We start from the raw sequence: 8828 nt of genomic DNA on the forward strand, positions 1-8828 counted from the left end.
AAAAAATGGTAAAGAAAATAATATGGGAATCATCTGTGACCAAAAACAAATATTCTGCTTCCCTAAAGGATAAAGTAACAACTCCTGTTAGATGTTAGGCATGGCAAAGTGAGGGAAGGATAATGTATTTGATAAAGTGGAAGGTTGACTTTAAATGGAAAGCTGTGGTCTCAAAACCATTTTATATTAATATAGATAATATAGAATTATACAATAAAAATGGGGCTTGCATGATGAAACTGAGAACAAACATCCATACCAGAGAATTCTTGGCTAATGGAACATACCAAGAAGTAGACACAGGCTAAGCAGAGTAAGCACCTAAATCCTCAGGAACTGGGAGGGCTCTTGAATTTTTAGTGATATTACACAGGCTAAATAACCCACTGACTACTGGAGTAGTGAAGGCAGAGGGTTATAAATGGTTGTCATCTTGCAATGAAAAATCTGTACTGTGTTTGATGTAAATGTAGCCTGCACCCCTGGGGTAAACCTTAATGGTGCCCTGATATGCAAAGAGGGGATAATAAAATATATAAATTGTTACTACAGGTGGAATTGAGGTTTAGGATACTACATCCCAATTATTCTGTCCCAAAAAAATGTTTTAGTTCTTTTCTATCATCTGAAAAGTAAAGTAGAAGGTACTTTTTTGGTACCTCCATATAAACAACATTACCTAAAACCATACATAATTTATTAACAATGATAGAAACATAATCAAATATTATTCACAATAGTTGTCTCCAGAAAAACATTGAATACAATTATTAAAGATCTTGTTTCATTCCTAAAAGTATCTCTCCGTTTTTGACGCGTTTCGCCTTATGTGCTTCATCAGAAGAACATTCTTATGCGTTTTCATAATCATTTGTAAAGATCCAATCTAAGGCATTAAAGGATTCTGTTCTGTAATCAACAATAGTAATCAATCTCATTTCCACTAAAATTGTTTTTAGAAAGACAAGGAAACATTTTCCACCCAAATTGTAATATACAAGTGTATATTATCATTTATGCGGCTGTGCATAGATCATACTGAAGATCTCCCATAGACTAAACTTGATTTCTCACAGGCGACTCCGCTACTCATGGGTTCATTCAAAGTTTTCACAGACAGGCTGCCAGTGAATAAACCTGAGCACATACCCTTTTCTGTGTCCCTTTTTGAAATAATTTACTTTCTTATGCTTTACAGAAGACACTTACAAGTTACACCTTGCTTGTGCAGGGTTGGACCCCCTTGTGCCTTCAGGACTGCTGTTATTCTGCAAATATTGAACAAAGTGGTGAAAACACTGGGATAGTGTTTTAATATTGATATTGGTTGATGTTGCCATAATAGCATCAAACAGTTTCTGCAGATCTTCTGGCTGCACATCTATTATACAAATTTCTTGTTCTCTGTATGAGGAATTTGGTTCTCATTGGCATGACAGTATCACGCAGTTGCTGCAGCTTTGTTGGCTGCACATCTATAATCCAAATCTCCTGTTCTCTATAGTTGCTCTGTTAGTTTTACATCAGCTGACTGTGGTGGCTGTTTAAGTACAGTGAACTCATTATTCTTTTCAGGAAACTGGTTTGAGATGATCTATGTTTTGTGACATGGCATGTTATCCTGCTTGATATCAAGATCAGATGATGGATACGCTGAAGGGATGGCATGGTCAGCAAAATACAAAAGTAGGTAATTTAAAAATGCTCAGTTGGTATTAATGGTCCCAAAATGTGCCAAGAAAATATCCCAAAAAACACCACTACTGATACAAGTTAGGATAGATTCAGGCTTTCATTTTGTTGATGCCAAATTCTGACCCTGCCATCTGAATGTTGCAGCATAAATCATCATCAGACCAAGCAACATTTCTCCAAGTTTTCTTGTCCAATTTTGATGAGCCTGTGCAAATTATAACCTCAGGAGCATGTTCTGAGCAGACAGTAGTGACACCCAATGTGGTCTGCTGCTGCTGTAGCTCATCTGCTTCAACACATTGTACATTTAGAGATGCTCTTCTAAATATCTCAGTTGAAAAAGTGGTTATTGATATCTATCAGCTGGCAATTCTCCTTTGACCTCTGGCATCAACAAGTCATTTTTTGCCCACAGAACTGCCACTCACTGGATATTTTTTTGACCATTATCTGTAAATTTTAGAGATGATTATGTGTAAAAATCTCAGCAGATCAGAGCTTTCTCAAATACTAAAACCAGTCCACCTGGAGCCAACCATGGCAAGTTCAAAGTCCCTTAACTCACCTTTCTTCTCCATTCCGATGCTCGTTTTAAACTTCAGCAGGTTTTCATGACAATGTTTACATGCCTAAAAGCATTAAGTTGCTGCCATGTGATTAGCTGATTAGTTATACACATTACCAATGAACATGTTCAGTGAATGTACATATTAAGTGTAGAACAACCATAACCTAGGCAGGGAAGCATGCTAACATACCAAAATTCCCCAGTACTGGTTATCCTGGATGCATCCAAATCTCAGAGTCTGGTTTCTGAGGAATAGAGGGAAAAAAGTTGGGTGTCAGCCACTTTGCATTTTCAATATTTTGTAATGTAGGAGAGGGATTAGAGTTCCAGATACCCAGGAAAGAAAATAATCATGCACATCTGAAGTTTCATAACTCAGGAAAAACAGGAATGTAGCTTCTTCCTGCTTTTGTGACTGCAGTATTTGGCCAGCAGACTAAACAACAACAGCCCTTTGTGAAGCAGCCATTGCAAGGTACTGAGAATTTATAAAAAACTTTTACATGCCAACCCTAATAAAGTTAGCTTTCCTACATCCCATCTCAATCTCTCAGGTTTTTAAATACATGGGAGTTCTCCAAGCATTTACAAGACACTTTCCAGCAACAGCTTCCTCTTAAACATTTCTCTGGCCAAACCAAAAGACCTTCCCTGTATTACAGACCCCATCATTTAGCAGGGTAGTCCCAGACTTACAGTTCTGTCCTTCTACATGGTTATCCCCAAAAACACACCCTCTGTCCTAACCCCACACACTCAGTGACTGGCTACAGCAGAACAATATTCTTTACATGAGCTTGGACCCCTTTCCACTGCCTTCTGAGGGAAGCATGTAATATCTGAATCTTGGAGAGACCTGTGGCAACTAGAAAACAATGGCTGCCTACTTCCCAGATGCAAAAACAAATAGAAAATTAAGACTAAAGATTCCTATACAATGAGACATGTCCACTGACTGGTTGAGCTGATGAGAGTACAGGATTCTGTATTATGCAGCCTGATTGCCAGGTAAATGCTTGACAGAATTTCATTGAATTAATCTAGAACCCCATAAAATGGGTTATACAAACTAAACCACCCTAGTAAGTGGTCAGTTCAGTTTTTGTGAGCACCTTGTAACCTTTTCCTAATAGCAGCATAACCCACTAGTTTATGGCTGATCATCAATCAACAGCTGTATCTTTTATCATCTTTGTTCTATTTGAAAAAATACCAATCACTCCCTGTCCCAACAGAAAATCAAGCTCTCAATGTGCACATTTTGCTAAATTTGATAGAATAGATATTGGTCGATATCTCAAACACCTCAGATACTTGTATGTTTGATGGAAATTTTGGACCTGGCTGATTATGATTCTTTCAGTTCTAAACTTGACTTTGGCTGATTGATTGAACAGGACAGGACACATATGGTCAGCCTTAATAGTATAAGTGATGATTTTTTCGGGGGTAATAAGTGGATATAGGGCCAGCATGTTAGGTGGCACTTTATAGAGTTCATAGTCATGTCACTAACTGTCCCTCACAGGCTCTCACACTCTCATGTCTATAACTTAGTCTAATATTGGTGGTAGGTTAATTAGCTACCAGTATTCTTTTGGGTGAGGAAATCTACACAAAAACAGAGACAATATACAAACTGCATGAAATTTGTCCTGGCTGAAATTGTAACAAGGCAAGAATGTTAGCGACCCTACATTGTATGTAACTACCACCACCTATTGGCAATATTGCAGTATTACAACGGTTTTTGGTGTGCTCTGTAAATATTGGTTTGGCAAAACAGATTGTTTACATCCCTTACAAATATTGTATTGGAGCCCTGACAATTTATGAATAACCAGTGCAAAAGAATAAACCAGCAATTTACTATGAGATTCTAAATAACTAGAGTGCTTCTGTTTGTTGCTAAAAAATTTATCTGTGCAACTCATGGAGCAGGGGTGTCAAAATCAAATACACAGTGGGACAAAATTTAAAACTTAGACAAAGTTGCAAGCCAACCCTGAAATTGATTGAAAAAATTGAGGACGTTTTTCCTTCTTATTAGATATAAAGCCTTTTCATATGGAAACAAAGAGGTTTTGCTTCACATTCAATCTGGAACAAGCTTATAATGGAGAACGAGGCAAAACATTTTTTTTATTTCATTTAGGAAAAAATCCTTTGCCTCTTTCTCTATTTGTAGCCTTCTGAGACAAATTTAAATTTCAATCTTTTTGCACAGGCTAACAATAATAATAACAATATTCTTCTATGAAAATCCAACCATTCAAGTCCATGCCTTGGAGTAGCAAGGAAAAGTACAGCTGAGAGGGAGTGCTGGAAATGCCAGACGCAGCCAATGCAGAGCTAAATCTTTTGAGTGGCCCGCTTCTGAAACTCCCTCTTCATTGAAATAGCGCCGCTACTAAAATTCCCAGCATTATTTGCATCTATAAAACAGTCCAATGCAGGGCCACGCATAGGCAGAGGGCACACTGGTCTAAAGACGCGAGTGATGCCAGGACATGTAGTAGCAGCGCTATTTTAATGCAGGAGCAGGCCAGCTGCAGCTCATATTTAGAACTCCTTTGGGGACAAAAAAAAAAAAACAGGATGTTGCGGGTCAGATTTGGCCCACGGGCCAGAGTTTGACTCCCCTGTCATAGAGGAAAAGAAGAAATCCTTACTGGATCTGCAACAAAAACAGCACCCTCACTTAAATTTAAGAGCACAAATTGAATCACTCTGAACAGAACTAAACCTGTGCTTGACTTTTAGGGCAGCAGAAACGATGGGCCAGACACAAATTTTTATTTGGGGAGTCAAACCAGGATCCTTACTGGCCATCCTAGAAGTCGCACTTTTGTCCTTTTTAAAATTAAGCTTAGGGTTGGCAGGCTTTCCCAAAATCCCAAAAAAGCTTCCCAAAATCCAACCCTGGTACTAGAGGTATTACCTGATTTTTATTGCAAAACTAAATGGGAACTGGGTTGGGGGACATGACAAGGTGGCTATGTTATTATCTATCATCCTACATAAAACCTATGATAGCCTGTCCTGGGAATACGTGACATTATTGCCCAAAACAATGGGCTTTGGTCCAGTGTTTCCCAAAATATAAAATATACCAGTCACTACTGATACAGATAAGGAAGGGGACTAGACTTCCCCTGTTCCCCTTACTGTGCACATTATCTATAGAACTATTGGCGATAGCCATTAGAACAAATTAGGACATCAAAGGCATCAAATGTGATATTTGATTGAACACACGTGGGGCTTTTGCGGATAATGCCTTATTGAATATTACATCCCCTGTGGTATCTTCAGCTAACCTTCTTAAGGAATTGCATCTTTAATCTGGCGTCTAGTGCCTGACGATTAACAGCAGTAAATCCCTGGCTCTTAAAATTTCCCTCCCAAACCCACTGGTTTCACAACTTCACGACAACTTTGATTTTGTGTGCGGCACAAAATATATACGTTACCTGGGGAATCAATGTAACGCGCACTCTTGCATTGTGCCAGGTCAATTAATCTGCCTTTTTCCAGGTGATTATTAATGATTTAAATAGCTGGGCTGCCTCTCTATTTTTCCGGTTTGGGAAGATAGCCGCTGTAAAAAAAAATATTCTCCCTAGATTATTATATCTCTTCCGCATTCCACCTATAGAAAATGCCAAAATGGTGTTGCAAAATAAAAAAAATAAATACTCAAATTCATTTGGGGTAATAAACACCATAGGATCAACATTTCAAATCTTTACACACCTTAGGTCTTGGGTGGACTCAGGGTACCAAATCACCTATTATATCATAGGGCAGCACAATTCGCTTCCCTGGGTTGGAGCACTATGTCAGACCTCAATGGACTGCTTTAGAAGCCCTGTCCTGCCCTTTCATCCAAATAGAGGCACTCATGTGGATTCCTTCTACCAAATGGTCTGCAATTCTATGTCTGTCTATGTCTTATGCTCTGGCATTTTGGGATAGCCAAAAAAAAAAAAAAACATAACCTACATTCCACTCTCAGGGCCTTTTTGGAACAATCCAGAGTCCCTCCTTGCTGTGATATGATGCATTTTACATGGTGGGTCAACAACGGCCTTATACATATAGGCAACCTTGTAAATGACAGAGACATTCCCAGTTTGTCCTACCAAAGAGATAAATGTTCTCTTCCACCTTTGGTGGAACCTTCAGATACCTCCCCAGCTATGATTTTTTCATAACATCTAAAATTAAAAGAGTGCCTCCGGCTGGTATAGGATGCCGGGGAAACTCGCTAGGATCTTCCCACAGTCGGACAGCATTTGATGGAGATGTTTTGATGCGCAGGGTACGTTGCTTCATATTTTTTGGGAGTGCTACAAACTGCAATTGTACTGGAACTCGGTGGCTGATGTCATCTTGAAACTTACAGAGGTGGATATCAGACATAATCCAGCCCTGGCACTCCTCCATGTTTCAGACATGTCCCGTAAGGGCTATAGCAACTCTCCACTGAGACACCTCCTAAACGCATCCCAGCCCTTTGGAAAAATAACGCCCCCCCGACTGTAGTACATTGGCTGAAAAGGGTAGCTGATATTCATCAAATGGAGGACTTAATTTCCACAGACGCTAAGAGGGCAGATAAGTTTGCCCAGACCTGGTACCACTGGATCCACTTTACTACTACTGAGGAATATTGTGACCTGTTACAACCCCCCTTAAGTCTATAATTGTACAAAGGTCAGTATTTACTCATACTCTGAGGATATACCGGGGATGTGTTTGATTATGCAGCTGGTCAGTATCCTCCGCCCCCCCCCCCCCCCCGTAATTTTTCTTTCTTTTCTTTTTCCCCTTCTAAGTTGGTTAACCCATTTTTCTTTTTTTTCTATAAAAGTTTTTGAAAAATTGGAGATGTCTTGGTTCCTCTCATTGCCATAACACGGTTATTTAATTATAATGTATGCACTTTATTTTTTGTTGGATGTCATACTGCTGTATGAACCTTGGTATCTCTCAATAAAAATGATTTCAAAAAAAAAAAAAAAAAAAAAGAGTGCCTCCTCCATTTCAGAGCTCAGCCTTTGAAAAGTTTTGTAAAAAAAAAAAAAAAAAAAGAGTGCCTCCTCCATTTCAGAGCTCAGCCTTTGAAAAGTTTTGTTTCTCCATTACTGAGACAAGAGGGTGAATTTCAGGAGTATTAAAGCTTTCTTATTTGTCCCAGTGGGAGTTGGATTCTGGCATAAAGTGGGAGGGGACCTTGGAGGTACCTCTTTACCTTCTCTCAATACCTCGCTCATAGAGGCCAACTACAAAGTAATGATGCGCTGGTATTTGGTGCCCATTCGGCTACACAAACTGAACCCAAAGATATCTTCTCTTTGCTATAGGCGATGTGGCCAAATGGGCACTGTATTCCATGCTTGGGGACTCTGCTCTTGTGTCCAAAGATTTTGGATACATATCCAAACCTCATCCACTCGGTCACGTGGTCACATTTAGTTATGGTTCCGGAAGGGTAAAAGTTTATGTTGTTATGGAACACAAAACTTAAAGTGTATGGGTTCCTGTCTAGCCTGAACAGTTGATGTAAAACTAGGATGTTCATTGAGAAGATTATTGTGCAGGCGGTGGTGATACCAAGGAATAATTGTAATATACAAGTTCTAAATTGTAATGTTCTGTTAAACTTTAATTTGTTATGCTTGTTTATTGTAAAGCTAATCTCAATGTACCATTGTCTGATTAATACCCCCAACACCCCAATTAATGTTGTTCATTCCCCCATGAAAAATCATGAATATAACTTTTGAAATAAAACTGATTTTTATCTAATGTAAACCCTACAAACCTTTAAGTATCGGAGGACCCCAGGGATAGCCCTGTCAATTGTATCAGGTTTGTTGTTGGTTGAAATTTTGTTTCACAACTTAACAAGTCATTGATGTGGTGTCCTTACAACTGTATTGCCATCATGGGTCATAGGAGAGAAGTAAGCCAAGAAACATATACTGTCAGAAAATAAAATTGTTGATGACAATTTCAATATTTTTCATAAAATAAAACTTAAAAAAAACAAAACACACCAATTTAACTATGGAAGTATTCAATTCATGGTGCCTTGGGGGAGGGGGTTGGCCAACATACCTACAGAATGATTCTTCTGCAGTGGGCTGCACAACCAGCTAAATAAATCCATTCATGAGCCAGCAAACTTATTTCTGTCTTGATCTTCAAGTTTCCAGGACAATATACTCTGGTAGGAATCACCATCTCCTCTCATCACCCCCAAAAGACTCACTACAGGAAAGCATTAAAGAAGTTACCCAGCACAAAAATACAAGACACTATAGACCACTGAAAATGGGGAGAATCCTATAGAAATGTATTTGTGTTAATAGAAAGCAAAAAACATTGGGATCTATTTATAAGTCATTCCCCCATCAATTGGCTTGATTTATTAGGACTCTCCAAGGCTGGGAAGGATACACTTTCTTCAGCGAACCTGGGTGATCCAGTGGGCCTGATTTATTAAAGCTCTCCAAGGCTAAAGAGAATACACTTTCATCGGTGAAGCTGGTGATCC

Source organism: Pyxicephalus adspersus, chromosome 4 (genome assembly GCF_032062135.1).
Source record: "Pyxicephalus adspersus chromosome 4, UCB_Pads_2.0, whole genome shotgun sequence".
Lineage (NCBI taxonomy): Eukaryota > Metazoa > Chordata > Amphibia > Anura > Pyxicephalidae > Pyxicephalus > Pyxicephalus adspersus.